Genomic DNA, 25,877 nt, shown 5'->3' with positions numbered 1-25,877 from the left:
GCACTGTATTGACATTGCCCGCGTGTGAGGTGAACGGAAACAGCAAATTAATGATTATGCAAATCAGGATCAACCGAATCAGGTTTTAAATTTTTAATGTCATGCAATTAATGATTTTCAAAAGATATTTCTACGCCTCAATGTAACATTAACTTCTTTTGAATAAAAAGATCATAGGGACAAGTGTTTGAATAAGGGTAATAACATATAGGCAACTTTTTATTTCTTAGGTGTTAAATAATTTGGAAGCTTAATGTTTGACGACTCTGCGTTAAAATGGCGTGAAGCTGGCAGGAAAAGCTAACAGCGTCGGGCAGGGAAGTACCGCAAACCTATACGAAAATATCAACATGATACATCTTCTCGATTTCCCCATCGATCCAATCGCGATAGTGAGGAACGTTAACGTACACTCCCGGTACACCTTGCGTGCCACACTCGTACCCAAAGGCGACCAGTCCGACCACGAAGTACTGGTTCTCGGAATGCGGAATCGGGCAGACGAGAGGTGATCCACCGTCTCCACGGCACGCATCTTTTCCAGACTCCCCGCCAGCACACAGGAATCCTTGGTGCAACCGGAAGTGTCGGCTCAGCAGGTGACGGCGTAGGATGCGCTGGCACTGGCCATTCGGTACAACCGGGAGTTTGGTGCGCTTCAACACGGACGAGTTGCGGCCCCGTTCGTCCTCGCCCCAGCCAGAGAACAGGCATCGCTTGTGGTCAAAGTTGGCGTTCTGAGGCGGGAGGCAGGCTATCCCGACCACCTCGGTGAAGTCGACATGCTCATCGAGAAACAGGATGGCAATATCGTTGAGTAGGAGATCACTGTAGAACTCGGGGTGTGTGACGCTAGCCAGCACGGCGCGATCCTGCGGAGGATAGATTTCGACCATGTGCTCCAGATCCCATTCACCGAGACGGACTCGCAACTCGCTGCTTGTTCTGTTTTCGATGCAGTGAGCTATGGTGATGACCACCTTCGAGTGGATCAGAGTGCCTCCACAAAGATATAGCTCGTACTCGCCCTGGGAGGTGTAAACGAACGCCATCCAGGGAAATTCTCCTGTAACATTTAAAATAAACAAAATGTGTTAGAACAATTTCCTACAATTATTTAACAAAGTTTACGGTAGTTCTATTCTCAATTACTTGCCATATTTTGCCCGTGTTTTGTCTCGTTGCTCCACATGGCCGATGCCGTTGTTATTCCTGGCGGCACAAACAACCTCGTTCTCGTCCGGTGCCTCCGTGTCCTGCCCAAACAAATTAGATGAAGAAATCCATATATTTTATTTCAGTTCATACAGATTTCTAATATATCTGAAGTGGATATTTGGAAATCTTCATTTATCATTCGTTTCATCAAATTTTACGCATTGATTACTTATTCTTTATGGAGGCCTTTAATATTACAATTTCAACTGTTCTTCTATAAAAACTCGAGTCTCGTATAAATGTTTGAAATGAGGTCAACTTAATTTGAAAGTGATGCAAAAAGACAAACGTCACTTCCTGTTCATGCAACGGTGATACAAATAATCAAAAACGTTCGCGACCTCGTAAGTTGGGTCTTGTTTTGACTGATTTTTTGTGGAAGTCAAATCCGTCCAGCCTGCCTTATCAACATTCGCGAAATACTTCGCTTCTCGTCTCTCAGCTGAGCATGCGATATTTTCGTCTTCTTGTCCTATCGCGCGGCTTTGCACTTTTATGAACGAAACCCCTTTGCTCCGTACGTCTTTCCTGCCTTTCCGACCGCGGATAGATTAGAGTGAGTCTAAAAATGGATTAGCAATTTCTTTCCTACCGGTGCACGGACGATGCGTTCGTAGGGGCAGCACTTTAGATGCGGCAGCCGGCACTCGTCGGAGCTGGAACGATCGAAACTTTAAACGCTGAGATTAAAGCGGATCGATGGCGATGAAAAAATGGTTGGGAATGGTGGCAACGATGTCGTGGCGCCCGGCGATGACACTTCCGGATAGTTACCTGAAGAAGTCGAGATGCACCTCGTCGTACACGTTCACGCTAACGGGGCGACATAGTTCCGGCAAGATGCACAGACCACCACCGCAACGCTGGAGGAACGTTTGGGAGCGGGAGAACTCTTAGGTTGTGCACAAAGATGATAGGTTGGCCAATCGCTTACCTTGGTTGTTGGTTGATCTGTGGCTAACGAGGACGTTGGCATCCGTTGATGAAGCCAGAGTAGCAGCAGCAAAAACCCCGATCGCACCGGCATCGGTGGACACTAGAAGGCACTTGAGGACTCAGGATACTATTGTACACTAACCCTGGCCCACACGGGATCGGCACTGTCAGCACTTAGAGGACAACGGAAGGAAGTATACCAAAAGTAGCTCCAACGTCAGTACAAAACGTCAAACGACCGCTATGCGATCGACACACACTACTGCTGTTCGATTCGGACGCACCGACTGCACTTCCCGGTTTCACAAGAGCGAGATCTTTGGGCTTATCAGCTGCTGTATGTTTGCGTTGTTGTGTCTCAGTCGGTTCTCTACACTACCAGCCTCAGCTGTTGGCACACTACTGGTAAGAGATGCTGTCCCAGCAGCAGCGGCAGAAGCAGTAGCATCAGCAATTTCAGCGATTCATCAAACCACGAGGTGCGTATTTTTCCGTCGGCTTGTTAGCAAGGATTGAAATCTTCCTTACTGAAAACTGTACACGAATACAGGGAACACTTCACCGATGAGAGTGAGCCGGTGTCCAGAGACGCGTCTCGTCCACGGCGCTCCCGGCGACTGTCTGGCATCGTAAAGCTGGCCGGCGCCAATGTCCGCCCGAAAACTGCAAACCACGCTTCCCGCGGTCTCCCCACGACGACGACGATGGAAGGAGAGTGAGAGAGCATCCCAACCATCCCGGGGACGGATTCTCACATAGCGCCACATTTAGTTGGCACGCGGTCAACAGAAGCTCCATTCAGTTTCATCTCATCTCATTCATCCCGCCGCCCAGAGGGGAAGCAAAGCGACGAATAAAAAAAGTTACGGCAGAACAGCAAAACAAAAAACATGACAGCGGGAGCATAACATCATGTTGACCCGAGAGGGGGGAGACCGTTCGATCACGCGGAGACTGAGGAGCGTATCTCGCGAAGCATAATCACAGGACACGATCGGATCGTCTGAACAAAAGGCCAAACGGAGGGAAGCTGTGGCCCCCAACGGATGGTGGTGGTGGGCGATTCGACAAGACGCGTCACTTTTCTTATCGCATTTGCCCGTTTCCTCTTTTTTTAGCATTGTTTTGGTTCAATCTTTAACACTCTCCCTTACTTCTTGGAAGCCTCGTACGAGCATCGTAGAAAACTCGGCGTTGTCATAATTTATCGCCCTTTTTATGCTAGTTTGTTCGGCTTCGGCTTGTTGTATCTTTTTTGGTATAGTTGTTTGACAGCGATAACATTTTTCGCCATGCAAGCAGCAAAAGAAGGGGCGAATTAATTCAAAATTTATTTAATTGTTATTAATTTCTATACAAGAGTCGTCTTCAAATGGCAGGAACAAAAACCAACATTCTTTCCTAGAACGCACAGAATCCTACTTTTTCCTGAGTCATTAGAAAGAAAAAGTTTTCTTTGCTCCTTTGACCTAATCGTAGCAATTCTTATCCATGCTATCTTTCCATTACTCATCGTCGTAAATCGCTCGAAATGTGTCTGTCCATCTGTCTGATGGTGTTGGATTCGAAGCTCGACCACGCTTCGATTGATGAATAGAACTTTTAATTGTTTCCATTGATTCCGTGTTGTCTAGACACAAATAGTTCCTTCCCCTTCCCCCAAGAAACTCCAACCGAAACGAGGGAAAACTCTGAAATATAAAAAAAAACAGTAGAATAAAGCGATGCCCAAAACGAACGGTGAACATTAAAAGAGCGAGGAGAAAAAAAGGTAGGAACAGATTCGTTCCGGTCGTTAGCATTAGCATATTTTTCGCTAGAACTATGCGGCATTGGTCTGTCTGTATGTTGGCAAAGATAAAAATGATACAAAATAATAACAAAAGAAGTTGACTACATTTGTCCTGCATGAAGGCGTAGAAGATGGCGGACAATCTGAGGGAAAACTATCGTACTTTCGGAAGGATTCGGAGTTAGAAAAAACAAAGCAGACAATATTGATGTGGAATTCTAATCGAAAAGAAACAAGCAAAGAAGTAGAAACATATCAGGAAAACATTACAATTGATGATGAATCGAAAGTTACCGCATGTTTGTTAATTTTCTTTTTAAAGCCCCAGAGATTCTAAAGAATCATTTAAATGTCTTATTAGCATCTCGTACAACAATAGTATCAACTCCAAGGGAAACAAAACCAGTTTTTGTTCGTTCGTTTATTTTGTCTCAAGTTCTCGTGCCATCGGACCCTACGGAGGCAAGGAAAAAAATAAAATGGCCAATTAAATAATGCTATCGGAGAAATAAACGATGACACCACCTCTTGTTGGCGGTGTGTGTTGTTCCATCGATTGTTGATAAAAAATGCATTTGACTTGTTCCTTTTCTCAACCTCATCGAGATGCAATCTGTAACTGGTGGTGTTCAGAACCAAACGGTAGTGTGAGATAAATTCGATGGCTCCGGAATCGATTTCGTCGCCAAACAATGTTGGTCATCTTCTTTTTTCTGTTTTTATGTTTGCTGTTTTGCAGACGCAATCGAATAGGTATTTTGGATGGATATCGATTTCTGATTCTTGTACATCTCTTCACATGAATATGTCAGATGTGTTGGAACATATCTTTAGGAAGCTATTTTATTGTTGTTGTGATTTAAAGACTCTTTAACACTATGTCAGGGGCAAGTATTGCTACCTCTGCAAAGTACCTTCAAAGACTCACTCCTGTCGGAAATCAATATTAGAAATGAGCAACAATTTAAAATAAAATTCACTTGTCTTTTGGATCAAAACCCTTGACTGGTTTATGACACGTAGTGCTTGTGAAAGATTAACTACCAAGAAGTAATCTTGTTCGCAACATCAGATTACACACATTTGGTGTTAACCATTGCTTTTTCTCTGTATATAGGAAATATAAGCCAATAAAACATGTGCAGCTATAAAAAGCCTATTTCAGCCTAAAAGCGTAAGGGTTTATTTTAGGCGCGTCTTATTAGGCGCTACCTCTTCGAATTAAAATCTTGTATCCTGTAAGCGATGGTTAAACTTGATAACAGTGCACTGTTTATAAAGCTCCTGTCCGTCGACGATTGGGATTTTTATTTTACATGCTTCTGACTTTCGCATCGCGTACATGCGAGAGAGATAAGCATCGCGACATCCCGAGTACGCTTCATTCCATTCCCGCGATATTTAGTGGCTAGCTTTGGCCATGATTTGGCAAACCAATCCAAACGTGGCCTCTTATTTGGGAATGTGAATCTCTTCGCCTGAAACGTAGTTGTTTGATGTGCAAAGATTAGCTTCAAGATATGTACACATTTACGTCGTTTCCTTTGGAAATTCACTTCCATGTGCTGCGATCCTCGAAACAGAGGAAAAGTATCCAAAATGAGCGAAAAAAATGGGTGCAAAGCCGCTGAAATCACCAGAACACCGAATTACACGAAGGGCACGCTCCTTACACAGTCTCAATCTCTGGAGCATAATTTATTGCAATCGTTCTCCTAATTAAGTCTTTACTGTCCGGCTGCATGTACTTCTACTTGGTTTTCCCCCCTACGAACTCGCGCCACACAAAAAGGAGACGAAGAGGACCTTAAATTGAAGTACAAACAAAACCAAACAAAAAAGCCACCGTCCACATGAATGGACGAAAAAGATAAACTTTTCTCGCACTTCGTACCACTACCAAACATGATCATCGGTTTCCGCTTTTTTGCGCCCCATCGCCCCAAGACCTCGAAACAATCTCATGCCGAGGCGCAAACTCCTTGCGTTTGCTTGCAGGGAACGCTTAATTTACATTTCATTTCTACCGCCCGGCTTGGGTCCCCGTCACTCATCGGGGCCCCAAATCGGGAAGGAAAACGCTCCGGGCCAGCGAGTTAATTAATCATCTGTCAGAAAGTGCATTCGTGTGACGCCCCGTGCGTAAGGGAGGTCCGCTCCCCTATTTAAAGCAGTTGGAAAAAGTTGGCAAAGCATAAGAAAAATAAAAAAGGTTGGTTTGGTGTTGAAATTCTTTACACACTTCCTGGCCCTTTGGTTTTTCTGTCCCGATGGTGGGAATCGATAAATACGATTTAGGTGGTTGTTCAACGATGGCTTGAAAGATATCGTTAAAGGAGCAGCTCTATGCAAATTTAAATATAAAAACATTTTTATATGAAAAAATTTAAATATGAAAACATGCATACAATAATTTTTGTTAAAATATTCATAAGTGCGACATATTGAAAGAAGCTCGTTTTTAAATTTTTATTCTAACCCCACTCTGAAAAGTTTCTTGCAAGACAATGCCAGAATTTGACATGGTTTGAAAAAATATTTTCGAACATGCAAACGGCAACCGAAGTTCCACACACTTCTTCGGCCATAATTCGAATCGACAGGGCGATGGAAATCATAAATTTGCGCGCCCGTCTATCGAACCCCCGTCACGGTTTTAACCATATACGTTAATTTGCTGTCAAAACATATCATAAAATGAATAAATTCTGTTTAATTTAATTACCCCTTTCACGGAGAAGGGAATTCAAGCCTTTGTATATTTTGGTCTTTTGAGTGAGGAACGATTTCTTTTCTCTTTACGGTATCCAGGGATCTTGCCTTCACCCTTGGACGTTGGTGGTCAGTTTCAAGCAAACAAGTATCTTTGCTTGATCGCCGTAAGGAGTAAAAGATTCGTGTTGAATGAGAGAAAAAAGGAAATTTAAAGCCAGAGGCTACGAAATGAGCTGTTAAATGAATGCATAAAAATACCAAAGAGCTTGGCAATAACAATATCTTACTTTTGTATGGTAAAATATTAGTCACAGCTAAAACACACTCTAGGAGGGTTTGAGCAGGAAGCTCTGAAACATACAGAACCGTTGGCCAGGGATCGCTTTGGCAAGCACGAAATCGGCTTGTTTGGCGTTAACCCCTGGTCACAGCTTTGCGCAACCGCATGCGGTTGCGTTTTTTCCCATGGGAGAGATAGGAGCTGTCATGGGCTGTCACCGCAGACGCAAGACCTTGCGGTTTCTGTACTAAAAAATCAAACGAGTTTGATTCTTGCCGCAGACTCTTGCGTTTTTATATGTCAACAGTAAATATTGTTCCTAGTAGACTTTAATGAGATTATATGCTCATATAAGTGGTATATTCAAACATTAAAGTATTATTTTTTGCAAAAAGCTGTGCTCGTTTGACAGATCAAAAACGCAACCGCATGCGGTTGCGGAAAGCTGTGACCACAGGTTTATGCTTCACTGGTCAATTTGCCGATCGTTATTGTAAACCACGGACCGGCCGCACGAGCGCACCTCCGTAAAAGGACCAATGAAGTTGTTAATCATTATTTATGGCGTCAAAAAAGTCCTAAACTATGCCCTCGTCAGCAGCTCAGGGAAAAGTAAACACCGAAAGACGAGGGCCTCTAGGCGCTCGGAGGGACGCGTCGGAAGAGCATAATGCTGTCGACAGTGCTGAACCTCCGTCCCGACCTCTGAGTTCAAGAGTGGACCGTCGAAGTGTTTAATATGATTTTGAGCAATATGGAAGCCGTCGCGAAATGGAACGCCAATGGAGCGCGTCTTATGCTCCAGGGAGCATTTACTTCAAGCCGATCCATCGGCGAAGTGCGTGTATTTGGTGCTCATTATTGTATGGGGAACGTCTTCAAATTCATTCAACTGCGACAAAACGGCCACACGCCAGCTGTGGCGTGAGAAGGAAATTATTTATGTTATGCGCAAAATGGAACCGCCAAAAACCGATCGCACTTCATGCGACTGTTTGGGAAAATGATTTCCATATTCAATGTTACCGCGAGTGTTGCACGGTGCCCGTCTTCTGTACGGTAACATACTTTTCAAGCACCCGGGACGGATATGGTCGCCTTGCAAGAAGTTGGTGCTTTCAAGTGCGGAGCAATAGTTGGCAGTGAACTTTGAGTGATGAATTTGACGTGTAACCCCTCGTTGGATGTTCACTTCAGGGTTGTCAATCGAACAGATGGTTAGGCTTGATTTGCCAAACATTTTCATCAGCATTTTCTTGTATTAAAATCTAACTCCACCATGTTCCTGGTATCAGTAATTTTGCTTGATATTTCATATAGCTTAACACTATGATATTTTAGGCAGTTTTGGTGAGATTGTAAAGAGATAGGATTTTAAATCAAACATAGCATAGTTTTTCTTCACTAAAAGGAAATAATCAGGAAACTATGTGATTATCGATCGGAACATAAAACTGTGAGTTGGAATAGCTTAGAAGAAAGGAATGTAAAAGGATCGATTAAAGCGGGTGTTAAGAACTCAAAAGAATTTTCTTTCATTTATATAAAATCATGAGATGGTCATATTAATGCTGTCAGTGCTATAAAACATGTGTTTGCTCGACGGAAACGGAATCATTACGATGTAATGAATTTTATTGACTAGCCAATCGAGTACGACCAAGAAGGACGAGCGATTTATTTGGCAATCTTCTGCACCACACAACATCGCTCTGGAACATGTCCAATAATGCCGTCTGTGGCTTCTAATCGAAGCACGTGCGTGGCCATCAAATTATAGCCCCAGTTCCGCGAAATCCTATCGCCCGAAATCAAAGCTAAATCAACGCCACACAACAGGACACACTTGTGTTCGCCAGCTCGTAGGGAATTGCCTTTGGTTTACACAGTTTCCCGTCGTAAAAGAAAGGGACAAACAAAGGAACGAGACTCGGCACGACGTGCCTATCGGAAGCCGGATTGGGGTGAAACTAGTTTTGATTTTATTTTTATACTTACCCTGTCTAGGACGGTGCGCCGTACCGTAAGTAGCTGTTGTTGTAAAAAAGGTAAATAAATAAAACATAAAAAAACCGGCAACATACCGGGGGACGACCATAAAACTCGGACAGGATGAAGAAGCAGCTCATTATGAGATTTACTGGCCATGCTCGTGTCCGTCCGTGCTGCTGTTGCCATTTTTGGGTTACATCCAGCTCGCTTGCAAGGCTTGGTGCTGGCAGATGGAAGAATAAAAAGTATCCACCGATGCGGTTGACGCCAACCGGGACACGTTGAACGGGTTGACAGAGGACGGGTGGTGGTGTGTCCTGAAATGGATACGTGGATCTTGGTGCTACCGATGGGTCGGGGCGATTTCGCACGTCGTTCTTTTCCAGTTCTCTGTCCATGGAAGGCCTTTCGCTTCCCATTGTGCTTGTCGTGCGTGGATTGCGTGGAGGATCTAAATCTTAATCTCATCATCAACAAGTGTGGCCCTGGGCACTCTACTCCCAAAGGTTTGGGCCCGTGTCGTCGGACACCTCAAAGTCTTACTTTCCGGGCCCTTTGTCCGGACATTCTTAGATCGTTCGAGCATTGATGGTTCTGGTGAGAGCGCTTCTTCCTCTGTGCTGTTGGTTTGGGGTTTATGTTGTTTTTTTTTATATTTTACTTCCACTTGTAACACCAACCAACAGGGCCCTCGGTAGGATCCGGCAGCCTCGGCTTCCTGCTCACACCCCGTTGGCCGCCGAAATGCCGACGGATTTCGCACGAGACCTTTCGCGGTTGACTAGCATGAATTATGTGCGAACGAACAACGTTGAACATACATTCCAATCCTTTTCTGTTCGCCTCAGCCGGCAGGCCTGCTGGTGCGGCATGGACCCCCAGAGCGGGGAATCGCGTATGCACTCGGCTGCAGTCGGATGCACTCCGATGAAGAACGGCCGGCGTCGGTGCATCGTACGCGTCGAGCCGTGGAGACACTTCACGGCTTCGGCTTGGTCGATCTCACGACCGAGCTCTCAAGAACTGTCGGTGGTTCAGACGCTTTCCCGCCATCTAAAGGGGGTGAAATGTTTCACAGAGGGTGAAATATTTCCTTGATAATGTAGGGGAAAGCAGGGCAACACTTAAGCTATACTGAATTGTTTTAGTTGGATTAGGCAGTTTAAAGATATGCTAATGAATAAAATATGCTCATGGTATGGAAACCAAACTTTTTTCCGGGTTAAGTTCATCATCAAATGATTCCATTACGAAAGGTTTACAAGCTAATTCAATGTGGCACTGTCGAAACTAAATGAATTCATGGTTCAGCCTTTTCAGCATCAATTTTTCACTAGTTCATTTTTTTATATTTGTGATTCAGATGCGACGAGAAAAATTTATTGCATATTGCCTCGCCTTCCCTTACGCATTCGCGCTCGTAACCGAATCTGTAGGAAAGATTCGCGACTTCGGCTTTCGGCGAATCTTTCTCTCTCGGGAAATTTTGCTCTCCGCAAGACAAAAGCGGTACGAGAAAGCGCGTGTACCATAAATTAATCATCAAAATCATCTCTTTTCTCCGAAATCTTCTTTCTGGCATGCTGCTGCAAGCGTGATTCCATTTTTAACCGTTCTGTTCTCAACAAATTCGATTTTTATTGCTTTCATTAACAGGTTATTGGATGTTGGTATTAGAAGAGTATAAATAGTGTTTGTTTTAAAAATTGATTTGAAACATGCTCGAAAAAAGTGCAATATTTGACCATTTTTAAAACATACCAAACGATTTAGGCACCAATCGTACGTCACATCGACATATTGTTTATCACATATTTAAACTTTTGTTAAAAAAAAAAAAAACGCACTTTTGTTTTTTTAACTGATTCCCTTATCGTTGTGAGCTAGTTTTTCATCTTTAACAGCCTATAAAATCGATTCAAATGGTGATGTTTTGGCAATTGATCTGTTCAAGAAAACAATCCAAAGAGCAGCGGAACAGGTGAATCGGTTGAATCCGACCGGGATGCTGCAGCAACGTACGGCCGCCGAAGAGTAAACACACAGAACACCGGTCCCTTCAACCTGGCCTCCCACATCCCCCCTCCCCATACCGCGTCTGGAGGGTCCACACATGGGCTGCAGATCATGGAGTGAGTGAACCAAACCAGCGCCAGCACGCGAGCGAATGTGCTGCGGGGAGTAACGCGTTGCTCGAACGCGAGTTCAGCTCACGGCGGGACGCAAGAATCGGACGCAAAAATCATCAGTCGCTATCGGATGATCAGGGAATGAAGACGCTTTCGCGGCCGCTCTTCGACGTCGAACGTTCGTCCTGGGCGAGGGCATTGGTTTCGCGTGCCGCGTGTCGTCATCCGTCGGCCACGGAAGAAAAAGGAACAAACCCGGGTCGGAGTGTTTTTTCCCGGAGCGTTGGCGGCCTGTCTGTGACGGTTTGATATGTGTATCTTTTCGTAAGAACTTTTCGCGACCTTCGTGTAGCGACGTTTGGCCGCCTTTGGAGGCGATTGTTCATCAACAGCTGTTTGTGTCACTTTCCTTGCGTCTGGGACGTTCATTGCTGGTGTTCGGTTAAGGAAAGGAATGTGAGAATTGTCATCATCTCTGCTAGTGTTACAGGTGTCGTTTGATAGTGGAAGTGTTTGCTGGAAAGCAGTTTGCTAAAGCGCTACGTGACTATTTAGTGATTTGGTAGATCTCTCCCGAAAAAGCCAGTAGTCCTCGGGAAATTGTTATACTTAATTCCGCTAAAAAGGTTTGTTGATGGCCGTGCGTCTCGAAGGCTTAAGGCTGCTAAGCATTGTGCGTGACATCTGTTCGTACGGCATTCTTTCTCCCATTATCCTCCAACCCTCACGAAGAAACATCTCAACCTCCCAAAATGTTTGGGTAACCGAAGATCGCGCGAAAGTCTGAAGGCTGTAACCAGGAAATCCAGCAACTTGCGGGCACACCGATGCCAGGGACACAGCAGTGGAAACAGGAACGATGAATGGTTCACTCATCAGGGTGGTAAATTAGCGATGAATTATGTAGCCATAAATTTTCCCAGAAACACCGTTCCGGCTTTCCGGCTAGAACGTGCCAACGCCGAAAGCTGAAAGGAAACGCCGTTGACGTCGTCCTCGTGCTGACTATGGCGAAAAAGTGAACTGTGGTGTGAATTTGACGGGTTGGCTTTCGGTGCCTCGGTGTATCGTTGCCGAGATTTCACCGATTAGGCGAGCGTACGACGGTGTACCGGGTGTGTTGTTTGGTGAAGTGTTTTTCCGGTCGTTTTTCGCCAGACGACACCAGGACGATCGGTTCTGGTGGAAGAGAAAGTTTACTCTGCATGCTCGACTAAAGTGGTTTTAAGTTCTGCTGTAGCGTAAGGTGATGTGTTTTGTGGAAAAGTGAAGCGTGAAGAGGATAACAAGAGAGGACAATGTGTTTTAATTGTACATTATACACCGCTCGATAGGAAACACATAAAAGTAAATTAAAGCGAAAGGTGTAAAGCGTCTGGTACTAGTCGTGTAAAAAGGTAAATATTGCATGCATGAAGAAAATTAGTGCCCACATTATCTCATGCAATTATTCCTATGAAAGACAAATTGGTCTTATGCTTTATGGAGTGTTAAGTAGGTTCCTTCACAATAACGACAACCCGGGGAAAATGCATGCGTGCCTGAGTGTACTAACTTTATAAAACATTCCTGACATAAGTGACGCCAGCCGGGGTTTTGCTGCCATTAACAGTGTGCTCGAGCCATGCACGAACCATAATTGGCGATCCATGCGGTAGAAGGTTCAAACAGTTTTTCTGAAGCAATAAGAAAAAACAAACAACAATCTCAGCGGAGCATTTCCATTTTCTGTTGACTGTTTCCTTTTGCATTGGTTTATCCAAGCGTTCGGGGGAGGCGATTTGCAAGCTGTGTGGCTCAATTCACAGCTGACTCTTTAATTCCCATAAATCTGTTATGACTACCAGAGCTGGCTTGGTCATGACGGGGCCCGGTACAATGGCAAACGCCGGTGCCGACAGCAAACCATTTCGCCAACAATAGAGCCCACTGTTAATGTCGTAATTGGCGTGGCCCCATGAATTACAATGCCTTGCGATTGTGGTAAAACAGCAGAAGCGCAAGGCAGAGGAAAGGGGAGCGATACGAAGTGCATTTTCTCGTGCTTCACGTTTAGTGAAGTAATGCGCGAAAAGAATCATAAATTTTCCGGCTTAAACGGAGGGAGGAGATCAACGGGGCTGAGTGAATTTACTTTTCATTTGTATTTTGTGTGAGCATCTCGCATCAAGAATAAACTTTAAGGCTTTAAAAAGGTCGCTTAAATTGCAATGACAATAGAGGTGGACTGTGCAACATAAAATGGAAACAAAAGTGTATAATTTTCACATGGTTTCGCAATGTAAATTTACAAGTTTATAAAATCTGTTCCAATTTTGGCACAAATACCTTAAAAGGTTGGTTTTGAAGATCTTCAAGAAATTGTAAATTTGTTTTCCAATCAATTACTCTTTTTAAAATGTTAGGTCATTCACAAAAAATACTTGGACCAAGCATCTTGTTGTAATGATAGTCTGTTCAATATTTCCATCATTCAATTCAATCCACAGTGGTGGCTCCCCAAGCCTTTGGTCATCGTGAAGGAGGGGGGGTTGGGTGGAGGGGGTGGGGTTGGGGAGAAGGGTCTTATTTTATCTTCTGTCGATTTAACGGCGTACCATGGTGAGAATGAAAAATTTCGCTTGGGAAACTAATAAAATTTTTCAAAAAATGGAGGAGTATTGATCAACCGAAAAAAGCACTTCACAGTATTTTATCCACCATACTTTGCCCATTTTCGGTTGCCGATGGCATCCCAAGAGGGTGCAACATACAAATGCAAATGAAGAAATGCAGGAGAGTGTGGCGCACCAAGCGCCAATACGCGAGCGCTTCGATAAAGCGACATATTTTATCCGTTTTTGAAGATTAATTTTATGCAATATCTTAAGGCGGCCGCACCAGAGTCCACACACTCTTCGATCGGCCATCGGGCGCGCGACAATTTGCTTCACTGGGAAACCGTCGTCGGTGACCATAAAAAGACACGGTTTCAATAAAAACCGGATTGCGGTCGCGGATTTGGACGGGGCTCACCTAAAAAAAACGGTGGGAGGAGGCACACCGCCTTTGGGATGCACTTTTTAAATTTTTTGGGCGGATTTTAACGATGACACCGTAACGATAAGCAGTGATGCTTTTACGATATCTGTGGACACCTGTAACGCAGATCGTAAACCGTCTCGCGGCGATCGCACAAAAGAAGGAAACCCACGACAGGCATGACGGATGGAGCGTGAATAGGTGGGTGACGTTATGTTTGTTTGTGCTTGTTTTTTTTTTCGTTTGAAGATCGTGTTTTGATCAGCTTTCTGCAAAGCCGGAATCGACCATCCAACCACGATCCCATGGCTTCGTTCGGTAATATTGGGAGTGTTATCGATGATTTTTCGACATACAAAATTACTTTCTTCCCTCACTCCAAGCTCGATCAGCTCGATTTTCCAAATAATTGCAGGTTTTACGGATAGGGGAAAGGACCAAAAAAACTAAAATAAACAAAATAAACTCCCCGTAATAATCATTGATCAAACCCCGAAACACGACGCCACGATGAGGCGAAGTTGAAATAATTGAATACAGACCGTCCTCCTTCGATACGGGCGCTCGGCGCCAATTGATAGAACAGTCCCGGGACCTAATGATATGTTACATGTTCGGGGCCAACATATCGATTCGCAAACGGCTTGTTGCTTCTGCCAGTCGATAATTGCCGCCTTCGGCAGGCCTCGCTTGCCTCCTGCGAAGCCGGCCGCAAAGCGAGCGTGGTGTTTTTAATAAGTTTTAATGTGCCCGTTTATTAAATTATAATGATTATCTTCAGCTCGGTTTGCTGCTCCTTGCGGTGCATGCTTCGCTCATTTAGACGCTCCGCGTTGCAGCATCCGTGGTCGTAAAAAAAGCCCCAGCAAGCACCAGCAGCCGCCATCGGGCGAAGAAAAGCAAACGTCAGGGTTTGCAGAAAGAAAAACAGATACAAAACACATGAACACACAGAAACGGGAGCAAATGAAGATGGGAAAACGTTCAAACATGCCACTGGCACTGGCAGACATACATCTAAGAACGAACCCGGGAGAAATAATAAAGCAGTGTGCATCCTTCATCTTACGTCTGGCGTCGATGAGCGATAGATGGACAAGTACAAAACTAGTAGAAGAGAAAAGATACTCCTAAAACCGCCGGAGACGACTTTCGCACTAGACATTGCGGAGATCACTCATGAGTCTAGTTTGGGGTTTGGGTGGGGAGAAAACGACGTTGAAGCATAAATTGCGGCTCGCTTTTGCCGCAAGGATTGGGCCACGATTGAAGGCGTATGCGAGGTATACGAAGATCCTCGTGAACGTGAAGTTCAACCGAGTGCTCAAGTGCTCGAGATTGTATGAAACCTCCAGCGGTACATGAAACGACGATCGTCTGAAGTTTACTACATAATGACATTATAATAGAGCTTGCAAGGGACCTTTTCCGTTGAGATATGGGCCGGGTAATGTAAGCTGCCCAGAGTCTGTTCCGTGTAATGTACCGAAAGGGGAAGGTTTACAGGCTTCGCAAAGATAAAAGACCGGTTGAGGAATCTGTGCGTAAATCTGCAATAACGAAATCAATTTCTTGGCCTTCTAGCTTTCACCCAATTTGTCAACGATTGGTCCGCAGTGTGTGTCAGACGGGTGAGATCTAAAGCGTCGATAAAACGGAACGGTTCAGCGCTTGAGGTTAGTTTTCATGTTTTGCGAACAAACTGAAGATTGATTAATGATTTCAACGAATCGACTCGTTTGTGGTACGGTTCTTTCTTCTTCTATCGTTGAAGAATTAATTGAATTGAAGGATTGAGTAAAAAGTATACAAGCGATAACCGAACCACCGTAGCTTTTGATAGGCAGCATATTCGGGTTATGTAAATCAGACGGGGGCAGGTTAAACGAGTCAATTAATTTTCAACAGCAACAGGGTAGTCGCGTGCCCAACACACCGGAAAGATAAGCGTCCCACCCACGGTCACTTGCCTTCTTTCGCTATCGTTTTTCTTCATCGCTCCTTCCCCAAACAGCAACACATTCATTATTTAAATCAGTTACAAAACGGGTGTTCGTGCGTGTCCCGGCTAAGTAATTGCTAATGTAACTAATCGGACACCGGTTCATCTGTCATGTTCGGGGGGAGTTTTCTTCGGTCGGAGCGGTATATTTTGGGTTTGCTCTGGAAAAAGGGAAGGCGAATGGCAAATGCGAACAGGGATCGGCGTGAAGGAAGGGATCCCTTTGCGAAGGGATGAATTATTTATACACCGAAACCGAACAGGACGCTATATTTATACACCACTCCAAATGCGTAATGTCGCCCGGTGGAGCCGACTTTCATCGCCGATGCGATTGCGAACTCCATTTCGCGTGACCGATGACGGAGCACCTTCTAAAAATGTTCTCCCCCCGCGAACCCGTCAACCATGTACGGTTGCCGCCGACGGGTTTGCGGATATGGATGATGGAGTGTTTTGGGAGACTAAATTTTGTAGCAGATTTTATTTCTCACCTCCGACCCGACTTTGTTTAAGTTTGGCGGATTATTTGGTGAGTTTGGCTCATCCGTACGAAGCAAGGGAAAACAACTTTTTCAATGAGCCAAGCAATAAAATAGCAAGCTAGTTATGTTGTTTGGTTTGAGTTGGAAAGAGTACTTTGTGCAGCAGGGTTCGTTTCGCATAAGAGGTCATACGTTATGGTGGCAACGGTACGTAGGATGTACGCTGGTGTTAACTGTTATTTCTCACATGCCCAATGTCGGTTGGCACGTGGGCTGGAAAGCAGCTTATTTTATTGCAGCAAAGACATTTCATGTCCTTACGCATGGCTCTCAAAAGGCGTGTGAAGGCGTTTTACAGGGAATGGTATGAAAAATCATCGTGTTTCAGTTCGATCCACACCGGGTAAGATTTGTTTAACCTTGAATAAAACTTACATATCGCATACAACAGGGTTGTCCACACGTTCAGTTTTAGTAAATTACTTTGTACTTTGTGTAGCAAAATTTTCCATTCTCCAGATGTCACCCTGTCTCAAAAGTGGATTTTCCGATAACGGTCTCCATTCATACTTTGTTACAATATGGTACTAAAATATCAAAAAAAGTGCCTTGCATGAGAAGAAAAGATTTTTTTGGAGGAGTTTACCACCCCCTTCTATAAAATGAAGTGTATATAAATGAGGTCAGCGTAGAGCTGAACAAAATTTTGGTTCCCAATCTGGCGAGGCAACATCATAGCATCCGGTCTGTCCAGTAAAATTTTGAAAAAGAGAAAAATCACAACAAGCAAGAAGATCAGAAGAAGATCTTAGCTAAAAAGGGAGCGAAAAATCATCCATTGGAGCTAGATTTTATTAGCATCAACAGTCGTAATAATCATCATTTCGCTAATATCGGTTTGCCATTCATCATGCAAATGGCTTTGAACCTCTTGAGGATCACTTGTTGTTTTTTTTTCTTTTCTCTCGGACTCTCTCCTCTTCCTTTCATTGGAAAAATGCGTGTCTGTGGGAATTATCACCGAGGAAGCGACCTCAAATCTGCCGCAATCAGCCCGCCCGGTACGAAATACGGTGGCATCGTCGGCGTTCATTTCGTTCCCAGCCGTTCGAAAGCATTGCGGCTTAAACGGTGGTTGCCCCTTGACATCATCATCCTCACCGTTACTTTGTGGTGAAGGAAAACCGCGCGGCTCCCAGCTGAAAATGCGGCCCCCGGCCGCGGGTTAATCGTGATTTAAAACCATTCTGTTTTGCTTCTGTTTGGCCTCAGATTTGTGTTGTTTTATTACGCGGAAAGGCCCCGAGCAGGACGAAACATTTTACTGCCACCCTTTACTCGGTCGGAAATGGAAAGCTGTGAAAAACCGCTCGCCCGAAGGTTCGCCACCAATCGGGTTTTTTCCTCGCTGGTACTTGCTTCGCCCAAAGTTAAACTTTTCACCCCGAAAAAGGCGGTCGGTTGGTGTAAATAACCTCCGGGAGAAAAAGATCATCGTTAGCCGAAAGGAATAAAATTCTCCATTTCCTGTGACCAGTACCCGGCCCTTGCCTCCCAGAGCCTTCCGTATCGCTTCCAAGTCCACAGCCTCAATTCGAGGGCTCCCTTTTGCCAGGGAGGGGATCACTTTTTCCGGCCTTTGGTGGAGCCTCCGTTTCGCGGGAAGCGAAAAGCGTGAAAATTAACATTAATGAAATGGATTATTTATGATCCGGTCTCCGATGTTCCTCTGTCCGTCCGTCCGTCCGTCCGTTTGATAAAAGTTGTTCCCAAGCGTGGCGGTCGTATTAGGTGCCGAAAAATCGAATAGCGTGCCATAAAACACAAAAAATGGAAGCCTGCCGGAAATAGAATATCATCACATCGTCAAAAGATTGGGTCGTGATGATCAATCTAGCAGAGGATGGATTTTTCGATGATTTGTTTCAACTGCCAAGCGTGCTTCAGGTCGCGCCGTCTCGTTCATGTTTGAGCATTTATTTGGGTGTAATGCGATCCTGGAAGGCGAAGGGCTGCCACCATTCTCGTTTTCCATGAAACAACCATTAAATGGTACTTCATTATCGACCGCCAGATATCCACTTGTACGAAATTATGCTTTGGTTTTCTGTTTTCGTTTTGCCACTCATTTGATATTAGCAGGGTTTCTGTTCTGAACTAGGTTTTGAAGGCAATTAAGAAATTGTTGGCCTTTTGCAGTTTTCTGAGATGCCTTTTAAAGGACGCAACCAGATAGGTCGTTTCAAACGTTAAATTCATCGACCTACAGAAAACTCAAAATGGTTCAATTGTTTATCTCAAAGGAACCTTAAACATCTTAATGTACAAAGTACTGCTTTTTAATTTGATATATTTAAAGACTCCTTTTAATGCTTGCGGATATAACGGAGTGGTAAACATCGTTCTCCGATTGTCTGCAGACGAGCCTCCATTACAGAAAATGAAGAAATCTTCCTCTTCCTCGCAAGATTGTTTGTTCGCACACTTAGTTTTCCGAACGAAAATAAAATGTACACCCGATTTGGGTTAAAGCAATAACTACGGAATCGAATTAAGCTTGGCTGATGGGAATCACTTGTTTGTGCACACCCCTTCGTAATACTGTGTTGTCTACCCAACGGCAGGAAATGCAGCACAGATGCTGGAGACAATCTACTCAAACGAATTGCTAGATTGCGATGATGTTATGTTATAACCACAGCAGGAAAATAGTCCAACTGGCAAAGCAGATGCTGCAGAGCATTGATTGTTTCCTTCAAGTAGGAAATGAATATTGAATAGAAGGAAAAAAAAAGAAAAACTGCGCATTACTTGGGTGTTCCAGTTTTGGGTTTGTACCCCTTCAGAACTTCCTATACCACCGATCAGTCCTTTGATGAAAGCAAGTAATTATCCATCAGTGCGACCTCGATCGGTTGACCACTGCGGAACTCCCGCTGTCCGGAAGGGTTCACCAAAGACGAACGGACGGTTTGAAAGTTGAGAAGTTGAGGCAAAACTGTCACCCCGAAAGCGAAGGCAATCTTTGCCGCTTACCAAAGCAATTACTGCCAGAGTGCAGCCCTCGACGTCGCCCACTTACAATGTCGGGTATAAAAAAGAAGCTTGAGGTGACATTGTTCCAACGCTGCATTCGAGCTTGACGTGAAGCAAAACAAAAAAGTGAGAGAATCGATTGTACAGAAGATTGATGGATCCCGAAAGTGTATCGGTGGTCGGTAAGGGGACAAAAAAAAGCGTTGCCCTAAAGTATCCTTTTTCCTACGCGCCAACTTGCACCGTTTGGTTGACAAATTTATGAGACTTGATTGACCCGCTAAAGGTATCAAGATCTGGCACCCCGTGAGTCACTGGAGTGGAGAAAGAAACCCGAGTTCGAAAGATTGTGCAGTGATACTCGCCATCGTCGCCATTGTTTGGTTTTGATTTTTATTTTTCGGTTGTACTGGGAAGATCTTTTACCCCAATTTAAGGCGCTTTAAGCAGCTTAACTTCAAGTGAATCGGATGCGAAGTTGGCAGACTATAAAAAGAGTCGCACTTTCGCAGCGACCTTTCAGTTCGGATGACTCCTCGGCAGAATGCGACCGAGCAAGTTTTGCTGTGTGCGTTTTTCGAAGAAATTTATGATACCCTGAAGCGGGAGAGCGAGCAAGAAAAAATCTAACATCCAAATTATTATGATAAGCTGCTCGAGATGTCAGCAACCAGTGCAGAGTTGAAGGATGAAGGCCCGTTGACGGGATGAATATGGCGACAACAAGTCTGCGTACCGAACAGGGGGAAATTCTAGCGAATTACTACATGTGTGATATGAATGGATCTGAGGTTATTTTCCATTAGGAGTTCAGCCGGAAAGGAAAGAACGGACATGATTAGATTCGACGATAGGCGGAAGCACACAAAGCGCACCGTTGCTCTTGTGTCGTGTGACAGCTCGTTGCATGTTTCCGGCAGTGTTTATTATTTCTGCGTTCCGAAAAGTCACTTCACTCTTTCGCATCGGCAGTAAGGATGAAGCGAAAGCCGGCCAATTGAATCGCCACGTCCTTCAATCAGCTGTCAGGTCTTATGCTTCGTCCGGTTCGTTTGGGCGAAATTTGAGTCGACCTTCAAGATGGATTCAAGTTCAGAGAATAAATAAACTGCGCTTCTTATGACGTCGATTATTTGTTCCCCCCATTTCCCAGCTTCCCGCCTCGAGGTTACCGCTATTGATTGGTTTTGGGATGAAATGTGCCAATTTGCGGCTTGCGAAAGCCTTGCGCAAGGTAAATTTTCTTCGTGAGTGAGGTTGCTGTCTGGTATGAGGAGATGTATTTTATTTAATTTCGTGCCTTCCCACAGGCTCGTACGGGGGATGTCATTTAATTAGGAATTTCCCTACGCGAAGGCACGGCAAGGCGACTCACGCTCAAACAGCGTTTTATTTTATACTTTTTAACACAGCAACACGAAACGCAAACATACCGTCCATGCTGGTTTTAATCAAGAAACGTGCGGTTATGGGTAATTTAATTGTATGTGTGTGCCCCGAACCGCACGGCACGCACGCCTGATTGGTAATACGAGCGCCGAAGGATACTTTACTGATAAGGATAATTTCGCAATCTCGCCCATCCGTCGCTCGCAGACGATCAGGCAAAGTGGTGTTTAATTAATGTTTGCACCTTTTTCGGGACGCCGCGATGGCAGGGGTGGGACGTTGTTATCGAGATGAATGTACCGGTCGGGCAATTTTGGGCTTCACTTGTCCTGTTTGTGAAAGTTTGTTCGTTCGAGGCTTCGTATAACATCTTGATTTCTGCAATAAAAATATGATTTTGGTAAGATTTCATAACTGTTAGTGGTTTATTTTACGTACATTTATTCAACTATTTAGTTCGAGTTTTTGTTTCATTGTCGACTTTACAAAAAGAGTGTCCATTTACCCAAAACGAATGAGCTCCTGACTACCTCGCAATTTAAATTAAACGTGCTTGTAAGAGCGCTGCTTTGCGTTTCCTTCCACACGGTTCCTTTTTCTTGCGAGCGATTCCGTTCAGTTGACAAGGTGATGGCAGTCTGCGTACCTGTTTATCTTCCCCCGAGCACCGGTCAATCTCCTCCGAACGTCTTCCCCACCGGGCCGGACTCCGGATATGTTACGCGTCGATCGCGAAATGCAACCGCCATCCTGCGGCGAAGTGCATACGCCGGTACCCGTCCGCTGATCGACATGACACACATGTTCCATTAATACGCCACCGTCTTTCGTCCTCTCCGTCCTCGTTGGTTGACGTTCTGGGAGATTTTTTTTTTTTTATTTTCACTCCGTCTGATCCTCATTCCTAAAAGGTTGCCCAGCGCTATGTTAGCCGCAAACAAGCGGATCAACACGATCGCGATCAACGGCCAAAACGTTCAACTGCAGTCACGCGATGTTGAGACGGCGATTCCGCAATGGGCAATGAACCGGTGTGTTTATTTCTTTTCCCGGGTCAGAACGAGGTTACTGGCCAAAAATTTGCGTACGGTCTTCAAAAACCCATTGTAAGACACAATGTGAGGGGGAAATAAGATATCTGTGGCCCCGGCTGTGTTGCCAAGAGATAGGAAAAATAAATCAAACCACGAGACCAGCAAAGATCCGCTGCGCACTAATCCCCTGGCTTTTCACACCTGACAGCTACGAGCGGCGTTGCAGTTGTGCAGCTATATTCTCGAGAAATAAAAAAAAACAGACTACAAAATGGTAAAGTTAATTCAGTTCGTGACGAGTACGCAACCGGGCGCATTTTTAAACACCGAACGAAAACGAATGGGCCATTCGCGTATAATATGTACGTTCCTTGGGGGATCTACTCGGACGCTTGATTGAAACCGTGGGAGACTTGTCCTTCCAATTTCCTTCCGCGAAATGTGGAACACAAATATGGTATTTTGGGGTTTGTAACACGATGCATGTTAGCTGCCACAAGCTTGCGAGAAGATCAGATGTCGGCACCGTTTTTCGTTGAAACAAGTCGGTATGATTTCACAAAGGAGAATTTTTGTGAACAAAGTCGAACTTTGAAGACGCATTTCAACTTAGTTAATTTATTCTGCTTTCAGGAATGTCTCGAGCAGTTAGTTTTGAGTGTTTTGAAAAGTTCTCTGAAGTTCGGAGAAACATAAATTGTTCTGGTAAAGTTCATCACGCTGCCATGAATTTGGCTAATTTCGGATGTCATCTGATGGAAAACACACTTACGAAAGATATCTTTTCTCCTGTTAAAACCTAGTCTTACTTATAAAGCTTAGGATAAAAAAGGCTAAGTCTAATTTATAATGCTAAGGTTTAACTATTTATTTACAGACGAAAATCTTGAAAACTCGTATCTTAGCAGAGTATTAAAATTTATGTCGTCTTCCTCGGCGGTGGCACAATCCAAAGAGAAAGACTTTCTCCGTGGCACCGCCGAGGAAGGTTTCCTTACGCCTATTGTCGTCTCGCTCATTCTTGGGTCGGTCGGGTCAACGTTCCCCGATCGCTTATCAGCTTCGATCGAGAGCTATCAGCTGATCGATGAGTAATGGATAAACTCATCGATCAGCTGACCGCTCTCGTTCTCCTTCCTCTCATGATGGGACGTTGACCCGACCGTACTCCTCGTGCCTCATCTCACTTCTCACACACTGCTGTTCGTTAATTTGGCAACACTCCCCCCAGTAAACAACTCAAGCCCATACACTTGTTTCTGGGGTCGAGTTGTTTACTCCTGGTCGAAGACCCGCCAAATAAACGAGCAGCTCTTTCTTGCCCTGCATACGCTAGCAGTTAAGAAGCGTGGAAAATTCGTACATCGTTCCCCAACGCGGTGTCTACCATCGCTTGCAAGAGAGGTCAGCAGCCAGTATGTGATCGATCGTCCGATAGTTCCGTTGAGCAAATTTATGAAGCTCGGGATGAATCCAACCGCGTAATCGTCACCTACGAATGTAGAGATTATTAGGCAAGAATTAAAGTTATTTTTGATTCGTGTGTAGCGACTGTTCACTAGATCACTATTTATTTTCGACGTCGCCCGCGGCCTTCCTCCATGTACCGCCATGTGCACCACTCGTCGATCGTGTGGCGCTGGAAGGCTGGTCCTTTCGCCACCTTTCGTTACGCTGAGCTGGTGTGCACCTCTTTTAATGATCACACTTTGACGCACACTTTGATCCCAATTGGCTTCAGATGTCAATTGTCCTTCTCGCTGCAATCTCGCTTCGTCTCTAACACCTTCCTGTCTCCGTGCCGCAATTCGCCTGTTCGACTGTTTTCGTTCTTTCTGCGACGGTTTCTTCAGTTTGTTCGACTGCTCCCGCGGTTTTACTGTCTGCTCTCTCTGGTCGTAAATACGCTGGGGCCGATCAGTCAAATATATCAACTTCTCGAGCGCCGGCTCCGGCGGTGGACTCGGTATAGAGCACGCATTCATGGCCGTTCGTCCAATTTTCTGTACAGCCTTGATGCCTGTACCTTCACTGCTGCTCTGTACCTGCACTGCTGCCCGATTCTCCTGCCTATATCCGATGAGCTGTGGGTCGGTTTTCTTCGAGCCACTGTGTTGGCGATTCACTTCTTTCGGCGTGGAAATCGGAATGACACACGTATTCACCACCGCTCGTCTCGTCGCCGATAAGGTCGTGGCTGGTGCATCCTCGAATCCGTCAGCACGGTACTTCCAGTCCTTTTGCGCTAGCTCCCGCTCGGGTACCGAGATGGAGCACGCATTCCCCGCCGTTCGTCTCTTCGAACACGCATCCATAGCCGTTCTCCTCTCCTCCACCGTCGTCGCGTTAACATCCTGCACCTCCTGCCTTGCGTGGTTTGCCCTCTCAACTGGATCCCGTTGCACTATCACGCTACTCCCTGCCTCAACAGCTTCCGCCGTTCCTTCGTCCGACACAGGTATTTCATCCGACGCGGACTCTTCTTCACTCAGGAATGAGAGCATTAACGCCAGCTTTCTCTGTCTAATGCTACTAATTTGGTTTGCCGTTTCCAATTCTCGTTTAATTTGCTTCAGCTTTAAATCTTCTTCCCTTCGCTGTAGCTGGTCAGAAATTCTACGAAATCTTTCGTTTTCTTCTGCTAACTGCTGCAGTAGCTGTTGCCGAGCATTACTGCGCGAACTTACTGCTCTCGGTGGCTTAAAGATTGCGGACGAAAAGAAGTTCAATTCGTCACATGAACGTTTCGTGCTCGTCTTACTTCTCTCGGCCATATTGCTCGCACCTATCACACACCCAATTTATGCACTTTCACAGCACTGATCGCCTTTCTTTCGGGTGTGCTCTTACGAGTCTTTTTCTTACCGACAGCTCGTTCTGAGCTGCTTGCTGATTGCTCCTTCTGAGCCTGCACCCGCAATCGAGGAAATAAATTTTAAGATGTTAAAACCTAGTCTTACTTATAAAGCTTAGGATAAAAAAGGCTAAGTCTAATTTATAATGCTAAGGTTTAACTATTTATTTACAGACGAAAATCTTGAAAACTCGTATCTTAGCAGAGTATTAAAATTTATGTCGTCTTCCTCGGCGGTGGCACAATCCAAAGAGAAAGACTTTCTCCGTGGCACCGCCGAGGAAGGTTTCCTTACGCCTATTGTCGTCTCGCTCATTCTTGGGTCGGTCGGGTCAACGTTCCCCGATCGCTTATCAGCTTCGATCGAGAGCTATCAGCTGATCGATGAGTAATGGATAAACTCATCGATCAGCTGACCGCTCTCGTTCTCCTTCCTCTCATGATGGGACGTTGACCCGACCGTACTCCTCGTGCCTCATCTCACTTCTCACACACTGCTGTTCGTTAATTTGGCAACATTATTCTTTTTTTAATTTGGCAACATTTTATTATTCTTCCCCTGAACCTCGCTGCGTGATTTTCCACTGGAGCAAATTTTCGTTCCGAGTTTTCCACCCTACGACGGCATTAGCACTTGTTTGTTGTTGCGATAATTAAACGACTCATCAGCTTCCAAATGGGAGACACTCTGCCGGTTCATGAGACCACTTTCCATCCGTTCGTGCTTCACCCTCGTCCGGGCTCGAGACTCGTTTATTTACCAAAGTGGATGTTTTGTTATATCGCCTTCTCTACTTCCCGTTCGAGTCCACCGCGTCTCTTCATCAGTATATTTAGGGAGCAGCAGATCGACGATATCACATCCTGATTCTATTTATCGTTCCACTGGTTTCGATTTCTTCCCCACATGAGCCCGTCTTCGGGAGTAGAGGGATTATGGATGATGAGCGTTGCGAGTTATCGAGTTTACAGAAATGTACTTGAAAAGACGTGT

The 25,877-nt window shown here is 45.0% G+C and overlaps 1 pseudogene; it reads right to left on the bottom strand.

Moving 5' to 3' along the window:
• Positions 1-332: 332 nt before the first annotated feature.
• Positions 333-2,245, bottom strand: LOC131287683 (phenoloxidase-activating factor 2-like; annotated as a pseudogene).
• Between the last annotated feature and the right edge of the window lie 23,632 nt (positions 2,246-25,877).

This window comes from Anopheles ziemanni, chromosome 3 (genome assembly GCF_943734765.1).
Source record: "Anopheles ziemanni chromosome 3, idAnoZiCoDA_A2_x.2, whole genome shotgun sequence".
Taxonomy (NCBI): domain Eukaryota; kingdom Metazoa; phylum Arthropoda; class Insecta; order Diptera; family Culicidae; genus Anopheles; species Anopheles ziemanni.
The sequence above is the reverse complement of the archived record's forward strand: the minus strand, read 5'-3'. Positions and strand labels throughout refer to the sequence as shown.